This window comes from Perca flavescens, chromosome 8 (genome assembly GCF_004354835.1).
Source record: "Perca flavescens isolate YP-PL-M2 chromosome 8, PFLA_1.0, whole genome shotgun sequence".
Classification (NCBI taxonomy): Eukaryota; Metazoa; Chordata; class Actinopteri; order Perciformes; family Percidae; genus Perca; species Perca flavescens.
Window position 1 is genome coordinate 29,397,284 of NC_041338.1, and position 19,695 is coordinate 29,416,978.

The 19,695-nt window shown below is 42.0% G+C and overlaps 1 protein-coding gene across 1 annotated transcript in view; it reads left to right on the forward strand.

Annotated features, from left to right (window-relative positions):
- Positions 1-5,451: 5,451 nt before the first annotated feature.
- Positions 5,452-19,695, forward strand: part of LOC114559845 (unconventional myosin-IXa) — a 159,322-nt gene continuing 145,078 nt past the window's right edge. The window contains exon 1 of the mRNA XM_028584826.1: positions 5,452-5,858. The gene's annotated coding sequence lies outside the window, so the exon portion shown is untranslated. The remainder of the gene's footprint in view (positions 5,859-19,695) is intronic.

Below are 19,695 nucleotides of genomic sequence, written 5' to 3' on the forward strand. Positions count from 1 at the left end.
TGCTATCACTTATCCTGAAATAAACGTTAAACTGAGTGCTTTATGAACTGAGTACAGGTTCAAAAAAGGCTTGGGTAGAGAGTAGGATTTCTGGTTATGATAATGAATGAGTTGCTACTGAAACTGAAGAGGGGGGTTTCCAATGCTTGTTCCAATCATTTTCATTCAACATCAACCGAAGCACACGTCATGATTCTAATGAATTAATGACACATCTCTGACATCCCAGAGACCTGAATACATATTTTCTCAAAATAGAAACGTCAACATCTGCAATTTCCTGACATCTGGAAAACTCCACCTGAAGATAATGTGATGATCCAGGACAGCTACTAAATAGACTTTGACACCTCAAGCTTGTTTTGTCAAAACTTGATTCATTCTACAAATTGGATACTTTATATTTTAAAAAAAATCACAATGGTCGAATGAGTTGAAAAGACATAGAGCATTGTAGAACAAACCTCTTTGTTTCTTGTTTGAGGTTTTCCTCTCGGTTATACAGCCGAGCGTTGCCACGGCCTGGCCGCTTACCTTGAGATTATCAAAAATAATCACATCCTCACATTGTTCTCTGAGGATTGGCGCAGGGATATAGCATGTTGCAGCTGCAACACCTCAATAAACAACCCATAACACCGCACCGTTTATTCAGTGGTGTGGAGGATACTGTGTTTTGATTTGTTTAGTACAGCCCCGCTGCGGAGCTGGCTCAAAGAGCCTCCTGGATCTGCATGAAGACTGAGTTTATAGCTACTTCACCATATTTATCTTTTAAGGGCCTCTGACACAGCACTCACATTGTTCTCACTGTAGACTGTAATTTTTAACATTTGAGCTGAACCCAAAACATCTATCCTATGACTTCTCAGGAGTAATCTCCCACATTGTTTTGACATCCAGGCTTACGGCTGAGTGATGGATGTGAACTATCCGTCTCCTCTGGCCTCTAATTGTCTGTTATCACTAACGGGGCTTATGTTGTAATTATAATTTACAACATTTATAACATTATTTAGCTGCCAGTGCTTGATGCCAGTTTCAAAAGGGATTTTTATTGGCCTCTATAAAACTCATTGCAGTGGCAAAAGGTGCCCAGCCCCCAGGAGAAATATAGGAGGCTGGCATGGATCCACAAATAAACCAAATATTTACACACAAACGCATGCATGCACGCACGCACGCACGTACACTCACACACACACACACACACACACACACACACACACACTCTCTCTCCTCCCTGCAAAATTTCACTTTTACGTGCATTATGCTGCCAAACTTATATGTATGTGTGTGCTGAGAAATGACAATACAAGATACATGCTTAATCATTGCTTAAATGGAGTTATACAAAATGTAGTAAGTTATCAGACAAGTCAAAAATGTAACATAAATGGGGCAACCTCTAAATTGCCTGGTGAATTGTGCACCTCATGTAGGCTGAGTCCTTAGCAGCAGCCTGGGTTCAAGTCCGACCAGCAGCCCTTTGTTGCGTGTCATACCCCCCCCCCCCCCCACCCCTCCCCCACCCCCCTCTGCCCCGCTTTAATGTTTCCTTTACCGCCAATTGGTTGATAAAATTACATTAAAACAAACTTTATTTCACTCTTCTATTTATCTCTATAATTAACTAGCTCGTTTTTTAAATCTCTTTTCAGTTTTCTATGTGCTAGGTCAAGAGGACTGTAGCTAGTGTAACACAAACCACCTTTTTCGCTCTCTAGCTGAAGCTAACTTTCACCATAAAACTACACCAGCCAGTGCACGTAATGTTATTCATCCATATTGCGTACAATATAGTAGCATCACTGTTAACTCTTGTAATAGTAGCATTTTAGGGGCCCAGCATCAGATGTGCAGCATCGAGGGCAACTTGGGGTTCAATGTCTTGCCCAAGGACACTTTGACATGGGACTGCAGGGATCTAACCACCAACCCTCCAATTGGCAGACAACCGCTTTACCACTGAGCCACACGTTTCTAGCTTTGTAACATTATCTTCATCTTAAAGGTGCTCTAAGTGATGTGACACGTTTTTTTAGGCTACAACATTTTTCCTCACATACAGCAAACATCTCCTCACTGGCCTGAACACACTGTAAAAAACCGCGGTCTCTGAAGACAGCTCAGGCTCCACAAACGGCCAATAACCGACAGCCAATAACCAATAAAAAACTTTTTAACCTTTATTTATTCAGGGGAGGTTCACTGAGAGGCAGCCTCTCTTTCGCAGGAACGCCCTGATCGCATTCACACAGTTCCACATTCATACCTGGAAGCTGCCCAGTACAACCACAGTCTGATCTGCTGGTCGAGGCTGTAGCCCCCAGACTCTGGAACGCCTTGCCCTTGCTCCTCCGTGTGGCTGATTCTGTTGATTCTTTTAAAAGGTAACTCAAGACACTGTTATTTAAACAAGCTTTTAGTTGATTGGGTTTAATTTATCTTTGACTTTTTAAATGTTTTATCTTCATCCAATGTATTTGCACTGTGTGAAGCACTTTGTGATATTTATCTGTGAAAAGCACTCTATAAATACACTTTACTTACTTACTTACTTACTTACTTACAAGCACTGTTCTTTCACTTTCCCCACCCAGATTTTATCCTGTCGGTCTGGGGATTGAACCAACAACCTCCCAGTCACAAGCTCGCTTCTCTAACCTTTAGGGAACCACTACCCCTACTGGTTTTTCTTGCCGTTTGTGGAGCCTGAGCTGTCTTCAGAGACCGTGTTTTTTTACATTGTGTTCAGGGGACAGGCAGCTAGCGGATAGTGAGGAGATGTTGGCTGTATGTGACAAAAAATGTTGTAGCCTAAAAAACGCTTCACATCACTTAGAGCACCTTTGATAGCCGAGACACACCAACCAGACGGCCGACCGTCGACAGAAAAGCCTGTCGAGATGATCAGTCGGGTCCCAGATTTTGAGAGACTCTAGTCATGCTCATTCCACTCGCCATTTCCGGATGAGTCCCGACTGCCCTGCCGCCGACCGAACATGTCAGGTCGGCCAAAATGAACGCCGACAGCTCCTCCAACGGACGACGGCACGGGACACACCGAACAGACTTGAGTCACTGACCTCGCCAGACTGTCTAACGGCCGATTATCGGCTTGGTGTGTCTCTGGCTTTAAGTGAATGTCGTTTATACTGTTTATATAAATCAAAACGACATGTAAAAGATAGTCAGCCTTTATCCACTTGGTGTTTTGTCTCTGGGAAAGGATCAGTTAGTCCATGTGTGTTATTTCCCACATGACCAAGAAAATATCAAGCAAAGACTGTGCCTAGTGAATCTACTTTTTGTCAGTTCTATTTTTGTTTGTGGTTTCAAAAAGTCTTCCCAGCTTTATCATGAGACATACATTAACTAGGAAACTGTGACACTGAGCAATAATTAGCTGGGAATTGTGAAGTTGTGGCATTTCCAAGGATTCATTCGTGGGAACTGAGACAGGTATCGGACTGAATGTGTCATGTGTCAGGTGGGGCATGAGTTTCTCAACCCTAAAGAAGAATATTGCTATTTCTGGATGTAAGTGATTAATGTAGTTTAGGTAGTGTTCATTGGGAACAAAGGCAGCTCAAGAGCAGTTTTAGGGCCAAATATATTAAAGTTTGAAATGGCACAATGTATGGACACCCACTTTTGCACGTGGATTTCCACTGGGATTTCCGCTGGGATTTCACAATTTAAAAAATGTCCAAATGTCACACACTAAAATACAAAGAGGCCCATTTGTTGTCTCTGTTTTCAAGTTGTTTTTTTTCCATCCCATCTCAGTTTTCCAGTTGACAGAAGAGGCCTGTCGGCCTCCTGGCTATGCTCTCCACTGCTTCAACCTTTCCAGTCTATTGTCTCCAGCAGCCCACCCTCTGCCCTCAGCTACTGTCTCTGTTATTTTATGAGAAGCTCCTGTCATTTTGAACGCTGACGCAGGCCTGAATGTGCACGCCGAGGGCCCCTCGACGTGGAGTTGGATTCCAACTATCAGGGCCGAAGGGAGGATTTCCTTTTCAAAATGTCTGGCTGGTAAATATGTCACCAGACTGGAAACCGATTCCATGAAAAACAGGTGGGATGTTTTCAAACCCGCCACCGGAGTATGTGTAATCTGTTTCCCTCACACACACTTGATGGTAAAGAGTGTCAATCACCTGCTAGCAGAGGTATTGTCTGTTGAGAGTAAGCAGCCCTGGAGCAGTTTAACTGAGGTCTGCTGCTGAATCTTCTCTTATTAGATCCAACAAAGTGGGTCATTTCTATGCACCTCAAAAAGAGTTGAATTTCACGGAACACCCCCACGGTGATGAAGAAAATGAACAACACTGACCTTTCAACTGACAAATCCATTTTGACAAGGAGGTGTGTTGTGTAAGGGGAGTATTGACTCACAGGGAGCTGTCAACACGTCTCAAAGAGGAAAGAACCTGTTACTCATTCTTATAATTAAGTCACAGAATTACTCATAAAAGTCCTGTTGGGACCATGAATACTGGCACCAAAACTCCATCAAAACGTCTGGGGATCACCAACATTAAAAGGTGTCATCATGGGGCGCCAGGGTAGCTCACCTGCTTGAGCCTGCACCACATGAACAGAGGCTCAGTACTTGCCGCAGCAGCCGAGGGTTCGATTCAAACCTGCAGTTTCCATCTTAAAAAAAAAAAAGTGTCATCCTCTGGGGAGCATGAATGATTGTAGAAAATGTTAATCATTCATTCATTATTTCATTTCAATTTAATGGGAATTTCTCCAATGTGGTATCAATGAAGTCTATCTGATCTTAGCAATCCATCCAATAGTAATTGGGTTACGTCAGTTTTATCAAAGCGGTTGCTAACCGACCAACCGGCATTGCCATCCCTATAGAGCCACACTGCTGTTGTGGCTAAAACTACTACTTCAGCAATGTTACAGAACAGGTCATGAAAGATATTAAAACATCCTGGCATCGCACGGGAATGTTTGAACATATGTCTCTCAGTAACAAATATTTGACAGCAGTGGTATCTTTAGAAATATTCAAGCCATTCACATTCTAGTTTTTGTTTTGTTGTTCCTTTTTTTCATAAAAAAATGACTCAAATATCATCAATCAATTATCAATATAGTTGATGATTAGTTTTATATTTGAAAACGAATCGATTAATCTTTGCAGCTCTAAAGAGATTTACATTCTGGTTCTTGCCTCTATGGTTCCTCCATGCATCTTTGTGTGTGTGTGTGTGTGTGTGTGTGTGTGTGTGTGTTGAGGGGGGGGTGTCCACAGTTTTGGCCACACCCCACACTCGTGCTGAGTGACACTGCCTGCTATCAAATCCTACATGATCACTCTGTTTAAAAAAAAAAAAATCTTAATTGATTTGGCAATTCACTTGCAAACAATTACTGTTATTTCACACAGGAGGGTGCTCCCAAATCCCACCCACCGATAACACTGTGATGTAGCCCAGCTCCCCACCCTATACCGGCCGTACGTGGACGCGCAGTGCGAGTGCACGCTCGGTACGACAGGGCAAGCGATTGTAGACGAGAAGAAAAAGGAGAGAGAGCAGAGAGGGGAGCTGTGGGAGGACGACGTGACGAGAGGACTCCAAACAGAAGCTCTCAGGACTACGAGACGCACACACAGAGGAAGAAAACAGGTCATATCTACAGCACATTTGGAGATTCGTGCAGCGGGATACGGGCTGCGGACTGTTAAGCACGACAGCGTTTCCCTGCGGTAAAACCAGCCTGAGTTGTTGGACGAGAGGCGCGCGGCTTGCCTGCTCTTCCTCGTCACAAAAAGAGGCTTTATAGCGGGGAGGTTTACGGAGCAGCGGACTGAAGCCACCGTGGAGAAGGTAAGCCCCCCCATTTCCCCCCTTTTTAAGTCCTTACATGATTTACATTTAGCTGTCAGTAAAACGGGACCAACAGAGCTCGGAGTGGGTAATGTCAAAGCTCGCTGTCTGTCTGTCTGTCTGTCTGGCTGGCTCTCTCTCTGTCAATTTAACATCAGCTGCAGCCTCCTGCGCTCCATTCAAATGTAATCTCAGACCACGTAACATGTGTGGTTATGAAAGAAACGGACCGACATGGTCAAAAAAAAAAAAACAACCTCCCGCTGCCCCTGTACGCACCCAGGGCTCTAGTCTCTCCCCCCCTCCCTCCTCACCTCACCCCTCCATCGCCACCTCTGCTGCCGCTGCCGCCGCCGCCGCCTCGGATAAATGTCACGGTGTTTTCTTACATAATGCGTAAATGTTCAGTTACAGATGTTGCCTGGTGTATACTGGACGCCACATCTGGGCTGCAGTTTGTGTCTGTGGAGTCTTGACACGGTGCGGCAGCCGCAGCAATAAACGTGACGCACTGGTATGAACGGATGATTAGAATGTGGAGCTCGAACCATCCGACTAGAGCGGTGCTGGTTGGGTTCACTGTCGCAGAGGGACGTTGGAGCTTTGAATTGCGCTGTAAAGGCTGCAGAGCTTTGTGTGTGTGTGTCATATTACTACACTGCTATGTTGTGTTGAGAGCTGTGACGGACGGTTGTGACATTTTTCGTCATGTGTGTGAGACGACTTTAGGGCTGCTTACATCACACTGCTGCTGCCTGATGGGGCCTGATGGGGCATGGGCATGGCTGAGGCATTTTATTTATTTATTTTTTTACAGCTGGACACCAGGATGTTCAGTGTGTTGGTACTGTAGTTTGGTGAAAAGGCTACTGTGTGAAATTCTCTTGATCACAAAAAAAACAGCCACAGACAAACTAATACACACTATTGTCCTATAACGAAAATGTACATCTTTACATTGTCATGGTTAGAGCTGAATTGATTAGTCAAGTATTCGATGACTCGATAGACAGAAAATGTATCTGCAAATGCAAAAGTCATTTTTAGGTAAATTAGGTTAGAAACTCAACCGATAAACCAACAATGTCAATAGTTGGCAGTTGCAGCTCTTGTTAAGATTTGGCTAGACTGTTGTGAGTGAAAACATGTTATGTTAATGTTTATTTATACAGAGCATAAAGAGTGAAGCCTTGACACCGAAAACCATTGCGTTCCAAATTGCTTTACAAAATAAAGTGTTTTAATATAATGTAGAGAATGAGGAGAAATAGCCTGGGGTAGGTAAAGACATAATGGCATGGTTAAAGGCACAGAATAAGAGCATTATTAGCATTAGATCAGGTGGCTTTACCTATCTGGTATCTTTTATGTGAATTTCGTACCATCACTAAGTTTAGAGTTGTGAGAATCAGTAAAGCAGGAACAAACAAAGTGGGTTTGTTACCCAGGCTTCTGTTGGGTTAGGTTGTCTTTAGTCAGTTGACATGTTAAAACAGGCCTTCATGGCCTCGGACAGACTAGACCATACCAGACCAGACCAGCAGTGCCCCCGAGGTCTCTGTCCACCAGCCCAAAAGCATGGAGAGGTGACCCACCCTCCTCCTCCCTTCTGCCAGAGCACCGAGGAGCCGTGGCTGCCTGTGACATGCATGTGCAATGTTCATGAAATGCCGCAGGGAAGTCCTTACAGGTGCATTATTGTGAAATACCAAAACCGACAAGTGCTTCCCACATCATGCAGGTGATGTGCAGTCTGACTCCCCCGGCTGCTGATTCAGTCAGGAGAAGAATTCCCTTAATGTGATGTCAACTTTGCTGACATTAACATTTCATTCAGGTTATTACGTAAGTGGCAAAGCTCTTGAGAGCAGGACTGAAAACATTGCTTTGACAGCTCCAGCTGCCCAGCGAACATGCTTGTGACCGAAGCGGAGCAGCTCGAAAAGCAACTCTAAATCGCTTCATTTTAAAACGTGTGTGACAGATGAAGACGTCACGGCAGAATAAAACATCCACAATGACTGTTTCTATCCAGACACGGGCAATCTAAACATCACAACACCAATCACATGCAAGGATAAGGGTACTTGAAGAGGAATTTCATTAATTTAAATAATTCATATGAAATGAAAGCCTCTTTTTCTAAAGCTGTTAAAAGACACTATCGATACTTCTGGAGTAGGCATTTTCATTTCATCTTTTGGTTGCTGCTCCTTCAACATCATAGGCTGTTCATCTGAACCACTTGGGCCTGTTTTCCATACGCACTCTTTATCCAGAAAGAGGAAAAAACAATGCTCCGTCCATGATGGCCGGAGCTGCTCCACTGAGAGTTAATGGGAGAACTGACATTCAATGAGCTGATATAGTGTGGAAAGTATTTGTGAAAAAAATAGAATAGAATGGAATATAAGATATTTAAGAAGTGGTCACTCATTCCAAGCCAGAGTTTAAACCCTTTGCAGGTTCACGTAATTTGATTCACTTTGGTGCATTGATGTGACTGAGCAGATCAGAGGGTGGGAGAGGTTCTTCTCTTTAGTGCTTTCACACCTGCAGTTTGGTTTGTTTGATCTGGATCAAGACAAAAATTATATATTGTAGCCTTTCACTGAAGAAACAGGTAGAAACAGGCTGGAAAAGAGGTGTTTTGTACTGTAATATTATGGGGGAATAGCTAGGGATTACTAAATTTCACTCACTTTTTAATGAGAAATGGCTGTTTTAAGCTCTTTTCACTTTCATCAGGTAAAGTCTCTGCAATCCCAGTTGCCAAATGAAATACATTATATAGGCGACTTAAAAGATCACTTACTTGACAGTTGATGATCAGCACATGGATTTAATTGTAATTTAACCGTTGAAGTCATGCTAAAATCGCATGTCTACTATTACAAAAAAAATTCTGCTTTAAGTATGATTGGAAGCTGACTGGGAATCACCTAAACAAAATGAGCTTGTTTGAACTGATTCAGACATGTCAGATGTGGACACAACCTTAGTCGAAATAGCCAACCATGTCTTCTACAACCCCAAATCAGAAAAAGTTGGGACAGTACTAAATGTACTTTGACTTCTATTTTATTGCAGACAATGTGAACACAAAATATTTCATGTTTTGTCTGGTCAACTTAATTTCATTTGTAAATATACATCCTTTCCTGTCATTCAGACTTGCAACACATTCCAAAAAAGGTTGGGACAGGAGCAATTTAGGGCTAGTAATCAGGTAAATTGGTTAAATAATGATGTGATTTGAAACAGGTGATGTCAACAGGTGATTGTAATTATGATTTTGGTACAAAAGCAGCATCCAAGAAAGGTCTAGTCCTTTAGGAGCAAAGATGGGCCGAGGATCGCCAGTTTGCCAACAAATACGTGAGAAAATTATTGAAATGTTTAAAAACAATGTTCCTCAAAGAATGATAGGAAGACATTTGCTTATTTCACCTTCAACAGTGCATAACATAATTAAAAGATTCAAGGAATGTGGAGGAATTTCAGTGCGTAAATGACAAGGGCGCAAGCCTAAGCTGAACAACCGTGATCTCCGATCCCTCAGGCGGCACTGCATCAGGAATCGTCATTCATCTATCAGCGATATCACCACATGGGCTCAGGAATACTTTGGCAAACCTTTGTCAAGTACCACAATACGTAGTTACATCCACAAATGCCAGTTAAAACTGTACTGTGCCAAAAGGAAGCCCTATGTCAACAGTGTCCAGAACCGCCGTCGACTTCTCTGGACTCGGAGGCATCTGGGATGGACCATCACACAGTGGAAACGTGTACTGTGGTCAGATGAATCAGTATTTCAGGTATTTTTTGGAAGAAATGGACACCGTGTGCTCCGGACCAAAGAAGAAAAGGATCATCCAGACTGTTACCAGCAACAAGTCCAAAAGCCGGGGTCTGTCATGGTATGGGGTTGTGTCAGTGCCCTTGGCAAAGGTAACTCGCACTTCTGTGATGGCACCATTAATGCTGAAAAGTACCTAGAGATTTTGGAGCACAATATGCTGCCTTCAAGAAGACATCTTTTCCAGGGACGTCCATGCATATTTCAACAAGATAATGCAAAAACCACATTCTGCACACATTACAAAGTCCTGGCTGCGGAGGAAGAGGATACGGGTACTTGACTGGCCTGCCTGCAGTCCCGACCTGTCTCCAATAGAGAATGTGTGGCGCATTTTGAAGCGCAAAATGCGATAACGAAGACCCCGTACTGTTGCCCACCTTAAGACTAGTTTGCAGCAAGAATGGGACAAAATTACACCTGAAACACTTCATCACTTGGTGTCTTCAGTCCCTAAACGTCTTTTTAAGTGTTGTGAAAAGGAATGGCAACATTACAAAGTGGTTAATGCTTTACTGTTCAACTTTTCTTGAAATGTGTTGTGAGAACCAAAATAGGAATTTTGTTTTTTTTGAAAAAAAAAACCCAATAAAAATCATGAGGAACACATTAAATGATGTGCTGTTGTATTGTCTGCAATGCAATACAAGTCAAAGTACATTTAGAAATCACTACTTTCTTTTTTTATTTTTATTTTATTTATTTTCCATACTGTCCCAACTTTTTCTGATTTGGGGTTGTAGAATTTACGTTCATATGGTTCTAAATTGTTTTCTCAATTATGTTGTGGCGTAATCGCTGGCTGGGTTGTGTTCAGAGGCAACACTTTTTGAGCGAATGAAGCGCTGCATTTATGTACCACACCGTCCTCCCACGGACGTGGCCTCTTTATTTTTTAATGGCAAAACAACTCGTAGATGACCTTTTTTATTTATACAAACTGACATCCAATCACTTTTCTCACATATTTATCCTAATCTACAAGCTCTGATGATGAAGTCCGTATTAGATCATGGCGATAAGCTCATCAGCAGACTTCGGGAGGGGCTTAAAGAGTCTCAGTCCATCTACCGTAAACTGCAGAAAATCATTTCAATCCACAAGCCCACTGACCCACATTTCTGTTTAGTCTGACCTTGTGAATTGATGGCTTTACGAAAAATGGCTTTGTTGTTGTTGCCACTGGATCCCAGTGTCCTTGCTTGAGCAGTCCCATCACGCTCAAACCTGCTGCTGCAGTGCTCAGGGCTTCATGTAACACAATACCAGGATGAGGTCAACGCCTTACATACCATGTCAATGCGGCTATATGCATCTCTAACTGTGTGTGTGTGTGTGTGTGTGTGTGTGTGTGTGTGTGTGTGTGTGTGTGTGTGTGTGTGTGTGTGTGTGTGTGTGTGTGTGTGTGTGTGTGTGTGTGTGTGTGTGTGTGTGTGTGTGTGTGTGTGTGTGATTTTTAAATAGCATCTTCATCAGCTTTGTCCGGATAGACAAGAGGACTTAAAAAGACACTACAGTAAAGTAGTCAGGTTTCGATTGTTGCCGCTGGCGATTGTCAGAGATAATCTGCACAAAATTAAAGTCTGACAATATCCCAGTAGTGTTCTTCCATAAAACAAATTTGGGGACAAAGCACATACATCTCCTTCAAACCTTTTTAACAAGTTGTAGCTGCAACTAAGATCACAACAAACATTTTTTTATTTTGAAGGAAAGCCTTCATTGCTTTGTAGACCGTTATATCACTCATCTATGATGTTAAATACACATTAGAAGTTTTATAATTTACTTTTCAGTTTCATTTTCCCTCATCTGCTTATACTGTGATTTCCCAGAATGCTTTTTAACACCTCCTAGAGACAGATCTTTATCTGGTTGCATTGAGCTGTGGGTTCTGTGTGTCGTTTGGGTGAAGCTGTAGTGATTGTGAGAGTGAGAGAAGAAAAGTCTCAGCCTTCATTCAAAAAAATGGATTTGTTGACAATAAAAAACGCCAGCCTCCTCTCACTTACTGCGGTCTTCTCATCGCTCTGATTTGCTCTGGTCGAATACAATCCTTTGCAGGTTTTGTTATGTTGTTGGGTCATTAAAGATGGCAAGTGCAGACGTTCTGTGACTGGTTTTGGTTGACAAGGAAAACAGCAGGAGTGCTGTTTGAAAATACTTGGAAAAGGCAAAGGATACAAGCAAGCCCATATATTATCTCTGTGGTATCCCAAATGGTATTGAATATCGATATTGTTCAAGGTATGAAAAAAATAATTCCAGTATTGTGACAACCCTACTCCAAACAACATTTCCCCAGGAATGCAAAATATAACATTAGCTGCCTTTTTTTTTTTTTAAAGATTATTTAATGGACAGGACAGGTGAGAAAAGAGAGAGTGAGAGAGAGAGCGAGATGCAGGAAATTGTCACAGGTCGGAGTCGAACCCTGGACCTCTGCGTCGAGGCATAACCCTCTAAATATATGTGCGCCTGCTCTACCCACTGAACCAACCCGGCCACACATTAGCTACTTTTACATGTTCATTTTATTGATGGTTCTCATGTACTCTGGAATTGGACGTGTTCTTTATTGCTTCTTACAAACGCACTTTAGCACGCACGCACTTGAGAAAGAATCGGTTCTTTTTAACTTCTGAAAAGGATCCTGCATACGCTGCTAGTCGAGGCCGACCTGCTGACCTCAGTGACACTCATGTGACATGAAAAGTGAAAGTGATTTTTAAGTGTTTAAGCGAAGTCCATCATATTAACCACACCACAGTCAGAATTAGACAAGGATAACATCACACAGACGTGCTCCTTTCATTCGCCTCCCCCCACAGTCAAGGTTAATTCAAGAACACATTCTCCTTGTTGGGTTTCACATATTCTTTAAAGAATAACACTCAAAGAAACTATGTCCAAAACAAAAAAGACTGCCGGCAAGAAATCCTACCTCTCTCTTGTGCGGCTGTCCAACAATATTAGAATCACTTTCACTTTTTCCACAGTCTCCTTCAAAGGAGTTGCTACAGTATAATAATGTGTCACTGGCGCAGATGTTAGCGTGATAGCAGAAATCCTTTTGATTCCAGCATGGTTTGATTCTTCGCAGGGCGCTGCTGTTTGTTGTTCCCTCAGCTGTTCAAAGCCAGGCCCTGTGTGAATTTCTGCATTCATTATCGCTTCTCACATCTCTTTGTATTATTCATTTAACCTCGCTCTATAGCTTCTTTAGGCATAAAAGATTTCTCTTCGTACAGATGTCTTTTTGTTGCTGAAGTTAGTTTTTTTTTTGACGTTGGGAGTCGGAGCACTTGATAGTGCTTCTCGTAACAGGCAGCAGCTGGTGAGGGCATGGATCAGTCCCCTGGCACTGCCCGGGGCAAAGAGCAGCCAGCAGCATCGCCACGCTCCCCTCCGTCCTGCTTGGCTGATCACAGATGGAGATGCTGGAAGAGAGAGTTTGACAGGGAGCAGGGATGATTACCAGAAGTAGTGTATATAGGCATTCATTCATGTTGAGAGATTCCTTTTAAATCAACTAGCCAACAGGCCCTCTCTGCCGATCAGGACAGTGCTTTTAGCTTTTGTATGTTGTGTCTCTTTGGGATTTTAAAGAGCATTTGATGTTTTAACTAACTTTCAGTGGCGCTGCACAGTTGTAACCCGGACTCTGCAATCATTGGTGTTAGGAATCACCCAGTCTCACATTGCCAGACTTCTCTCCACAGCGCTGTTGGAGTAAAGTCTGGCTAACACCACTCATACACGTTGGGATAGAAGAAGTAAAACACTCTGGGTTGTTTGCATTTCTTTAAACCAATCACAATCGTCTCGGGCGGCGCTAAGCTCCGGTCACAGCGACGGCGGCTCTGCAAAATGGACTCGGGAAGGAACTTGTTTTGTTTTGGTGGAACGTTTGCACCCCCCAAAGGGAAACACCACATACAATATTAAATTAACTGTTCACACAATAAAATGATGTGAGCTATTTAAATTAGCTGGATACATGGTGAAAACGTAATTTGCTCTTACCAGTGGATTGCCGTGTGTACTTTGTCCAGGGCAAATTCTGCCAGTCAGTCTCAAAACATTAGATAGATAAATGCTGTAAACATATTCTTTGTAAACCTTAACAATCATACAGCGAAAGAACCAAGCAAGATCCAAATTATTGTCAAAACTTGCATTTTTCAGCATGTAACTGCTAGCTTGCTAGCTTGTAGGTTGTTCTTGTTGTGAAGGGGAAAAGTCTTGTCAGGCATATCCTGGCAATGTACTTCCATTAATCCAGACTACGAATCGCCCATCTCTCCAGATCTTACTAGACAGGCCCTGATCACTTTATTTGGAGGTTATGCTGAAAGGAAGTGCACAAGTCTGTGAACTCTGATGTCTGACAACAGACAGTTTGGGTTATAACTTTAGCATTCAACTTGGTTATCTTTTGTTCCGAGTAACCTAAGATAACTCTGTATTACCCTGTTTCAAACCTGTATGATCGTCGGTGTAATCCTCACTGATCGGGCCGATGGCCTAAAGGACAAAAATAAGACCCAAGTTATATGAAACCCAAATTCCCCTTTTTAATTATTTCTGTTTTCTCTCCCTCGTTTTGTCGACTTCTGGGTGGTTTAGTGCTCAGAGAGCCCATCCACATGACCCCAGTGCAAGCATTTAAGCCAGTAGTCATCTGCCCTTCTGAAGCGTCTTTGATCAGTTCCCTGAATTCCCTAAAAGCCTCGAGGTCACTGTGTTACAGCTGACCCCGCACTCAGAGGTCTCCGGCAGCAGACAAATGGAATTTCCCTACAGCAATCATAAAATATCTCATTTATCAGGAAGGAAGCTGTTTTTTATTCAGTTTGGAAGAGACGAGCGAGCGCATCCAGGAGCCAAACCATGACTGTCCCAGTGTCAGTTTGAGGAGGGAGGCTTAGAGGATGAGATGCAGAAATTGTACTGGAAAATATCTAATTTATTCCAACAGAGAGTTACCTTGAGGCTGCAATCAGCTGTAACTTGTTTGTGGAAAACATGATGGAAAACAGTCATAGACAAGCCCAAAAGTGTGTGCCTTGTACGTTCACTTAAAGTGCGTGATTTAGCTCTGCTGCTACTGCTGCTGCTGCTGATGTTGCATTGTTTGTCTGACCGTGTTGCCAGCAGATTGATGGAGCTGTTGCTCAGATTGACAGATCTAGCTCAGCCAGCCACTCTCCCCTAAAGCCAGCCAGACTCTGCCTGTGAAAAAAAAAAAAAAAAAACGCCTGCGAGGGTAAATCAGTAGTAAGAAAAACTCTCGCCCCTCTGCAATTAGCAACGTGTCATTTTGGGGTTCGGAGGCAGCCGATAATGTCACATCTCACTCGTATCTGTGGTTCAGTTCTTAAACATTTTTGACAGTGTGCCTGCAGACTCAGGAGGCTGAGTTATTCAGCGCTCGTGTCACTTCCCCTGAAAGCTTAATTGCTGTCTTTTAATAAGCGCTTGTCTCATATTTGTGCAGTCTTTGCAGCGTCTAGTTTCAGTCACTGTGGACTGGCTGCGGGTTGGGAGTCGTAGCCAAATGAAGCCCTGCTGAAGAGTGCTGGTAGCAGACACGCACGCGAGAGGAATTTGAATAAATGCACGAAACGACAGGCAGGGCAAGATGAGCGTGTGACCTACTGTCTGCCACTGCTTTTGTTGCAATGTGTGTGTGTGTGTGTGTGTGTGTGTGTGTGTGTGTGTGTGTGTGTGTGTGTGTGTGTGTGTGTGTGTGTGTGTGTGTGTGTGTGTGTGTGTGTGTGTGTGTGTGTGTGTGTGTGTGTGTGTGTGTGTGTGTGTGTGTGTGTGTGTGTGTGTGTGTGTGTGTGTGTGTGTGTGACAGAGAGAGAGACCGTAGTGGCCAGAACAAAGCAGTCTGCGACCAGAGCACTTGGGTGTGGCACTCGGTTTGATGAAGCACCAAATGAAGTCTGATCTCTCAACACTTCTGCTCTACTACGTCTGTTCATGTGTAGGTGCAGCTGTGCATCAAACCTCAATACTTTATTATATATAGATAGCATCAGAAACTGTCAAAGCATCAAAGTGTTGAATGCTCGTCAGGTCTTGTTTACATATTCTTTGATTAGGTATTTCCCCGATTTAAAGTCCCCATTTTGCCAAGTTTATACCGATTTAATTGTTAGTCATTTTCTTCTAAAAACATTACCCTGTTCTACTTTCCCAGTTGTGAATATGTGCTGATTTTCTCTGTTTTTGTATGATAGTAAACTGAATGTCTTTGGCTTTTGGAGTGTTGGATTATGGGCAAAATGAGACATTTGAAGATGTCACCTCAGGCTTTAACGGACATCTTTCACATTTTTGGACATTTTTATAGACCGCACAATTATTTGAAAAAGTATCCTGCAGATTTATCGAACACAGTCCTTAGCTGCAGCCCTAATTTCAGTTCTTGTATGGTTGTTAAATAAACCAACACATGTTTCTACACCTCCAGAGTAAGATATCAAAGAAGTATGTCTTTGGTATTAGTACCAAAATGTGTCAAATTCTAATGACACCCATCCCCATTCATTTCCAGCCTTATGTTCCCTTTTGTTCACGTTTTCTTGCAGGTCTCTTTCTCTTTCCATTTCTTCCTCTCCCTCTCTCTGTCTCTGTTTTCTGGCCCTAAAAGCTTAGTCATTCTGCCAAGGTTGTCTGAAAGTTGCTCTGTCCTGCAGTCTGTCCTATTTTGGTGCTTGACTCTAAACTGGGACGCCACAATACGAATATAGCAGGTAGGAGCCGGTGGTTCACTGGCTCAAAGTCACAGCATATGTAGATCGGACACTGCAGATTTTGACTTTAATGACGTCTTCTTGGCTGTCTTATTAATGATTTTGTCACTGTCCTCCCAATAAGACAATATTGATTGTGGTTTGGAGGTCCTGTCTGCAAGACATTGAACTTGGTTAGTTTTCTCTCTCAGTGGCAGCTAATTTGCCTAAAATGTAAATAACCCACTTTTATCTCATCTCAGTTACGTAAATGTGTAGGAGCTGACACATTTCCTCCCTCAGAGGAGCACAAACATGTGCTTATGCTCCTTAACATGAAATTATATATACGCCACATCAGACATCTTTTCTATTCTTAAGAATCATCATGAGATGATGATGTCTGTGTCTTGTTGGGTTCCATAAACACTTACCATAATATATAATAAAAGACCCACAGTGTGTGTGTGTGTGTGTGTGTGTGTGTGTGTGTGTGTGTGTGTGTGTGTGTGTGTGTGTGTGTGTGTGTGTGTCTGTGTGTGTGTCTGTGTGTGTGTCTGTGTGATATTTTAAAGTAGAGGCAGGACTTTATAAGCATTATGCTTCTGCCTGCTCCTTCTGGAACTCATCCTTTTTGTGTTATTTGAGGGAATCGGATTGATTTGTATATGATAGTGTTTTGTTTTATTTTATTTTTTCTCTTTTAAAGTAGGTTGATTGTTCGAGATAATTCAATTAATACAATTATATGTTATTAAATATGAGGTTTTGAAGGTTTTTTTCATTGTGAATTGAATATGGTTTGGGACTGTTGGTCAGACAAAATAAGCAATTTTGAAGATTTAACGTTTGACGATAATAATTGTGGCAGTCAGTATCGGTCTTTATAAGAATCCTCTATAGACCATTTCAGTCTTGATGGGCTCCATAAACTCATCATAACAACAACAACATAAAAACACTTGCAGAAGCCAGGTTTTCATTAAGCTGTTTTCCAGGCTCTTCCTTTCCTTTATATTTTAATGAAGTATTTTAGAGCTGAAACTATTAGCAGATTAATCAATTAGCCGATCAAAAGAAAATAAATGGCCAAGATTTTGATGATGGATTTATCATTTGAGACATTTATCCAAGCTATATGAATTTGAATTGAATATCTTTGGCTTTTTTGACAATTTTACCTTTTCTCGACTAAATCTATCAAGTAATTTGGAAAAATAATCAACACATTAGTTGCAAATAAAATACTATCATTAGCTGTAGCCCTAAAGCAGCTTAGCAACAGTCCGCATTGTTCACTATAGTCTATTAGGATCCTTATTCGCTGATTTGGGTCCATAAACACTCAACAAGCATAACAACAAATACCTAGAGCAGCTGTGTTTTCTACATCGTTTGTGTTATTCTGGCTTTCATCGTCTTATAATATGCGCATGTTAATGAAGGAATCAGTAGGTACACACATACACACGTTCTCTGCAGGGATTCAAAGCTTTCGCTTCTACAGATCGGTCATTCATTCATTCATCTATGGTCTATACTGACTACATACCTCTTCAACCGTCCCTGACAGGCAGCAGTTGCTAGGAGCCAGACTCACTCACTCACTCTGGAATAAGCAGCTAGTTGGTAACAATAAGGGTCACTGCTGGTGAGCTTCACAGAGGGTTTTTTCTCTTTTTGTTAACTGAGAAGCAGCTTCAGGTAAGAAAGATTCTTGTTATATTTCTGTTAGAATCAGTAGTATTTCTCTTGTACCAGACTCAGTCAAACCTAAAGAAAACAGGCATTTTTTCTGTTCGGGTAGGAGGGATGCTGCTTTACAGTTTTCCTCACATTTTTCTGGCAAAATCTTCAGTGGTATCGCTGTTGTTTTGCCCTTTGGAATATTTGAGTTTTGCACTGTTGGTTGAACAAAACACAACATCTCAATATGTTGTGAGGGTCTTTTTTTTATTTATTTTTTTTATTTATTTATTTATTTATTTTTTACTATTTTTTAAATTGAGAAAAATAATTGGCAAATCAATCAATAATGAAAATAATTGTTAGTTAAAGCCCTAATAGAAACAAATGGCCACGTTTATGTATCCAGACATAATGAAACGAAGAGCTTGGCAACAGAAACTTACAAGATATGTAAACAAACACAATGGAACATGGAACAATAGAAACTGATAACAAACATCTTAAAGGAGCAGTTGAGGATGTACAGTTGATATAATAGAATGAATAGATAATGAATAAGGAGCTACAGGGAAAATGTGCTTTATGTGTCCATCAGGGAGTCCCAGTCATCTTTTACAGCCGGTGTGTTTATGTAAATCTCTCCGTTCCCTCTGAGGCTGCAGCACCACGGTCTCATCTGGAACAATGATGAAAGCTGCTCGTGGGAAACGAGCCGCACGCGCGAGCACTCTCATTGGTCAGAGACAAACGAAGAGAGGCGGGCGATTGGCTTGTTGCTTCAGAGTAACTGATGTGGTTGGCTGTTGTCACGGTGCTGAGAGAGAGAAAGAGAGAATATTGGTGAAAGTAAAAAGGTGTGTGTGTTGTGCTTAGGTCAAGGTGAGCACAGTGGGGTTTAATTTAGTTGAAGCAGGGTGTGAAAGCTGGCCCGCTGTGACTACATGAGTGTGAATGAAGGGTCTTTGAGTCATGGCACGCTCCACACACACACACACACACACGCACACACACACATACGCCTGCCTCCTAAGAGATCAGACTTTGTCTCTCAGTCCATATTAAAATCATGAATTATCAGTGAAATTATCTTCTTCTATTCATTAATAATTCCTGTTTCTTTGTGTTCCTGCAATATATAATGGGGTTGGGCTGATGTATCCACTCTCTGATAATGTTACATTTTCACACTATATCAGAAAGGTGTTATTCAAAAAGAATTTACACATTTGTAGTTTTTTGTTGCTGCATTGCTTGCTATTTTAAGCGAGAGAGGTGAATAAATATATTTGTTTGTGTTGCAGCAAAGTGTCAGTTCCGTTTCATTGGGGGGGGTGGTGTGGACCTGACCTGCCCCCACTGCTAAAAATAAAATCCTAAAGGAAACACTGGCTTTGAAATGACACCTTACTGGCTGTAAATAAATATATTTCAACACCCCTCTGACGCAGTCTCAACAAAAATGTTACTACAAAAATTAGTATTAATTGCAGGTAGAACGATTTTTTGCATGATCAATTAATCTATAAAATTGTGAAAAATGCCC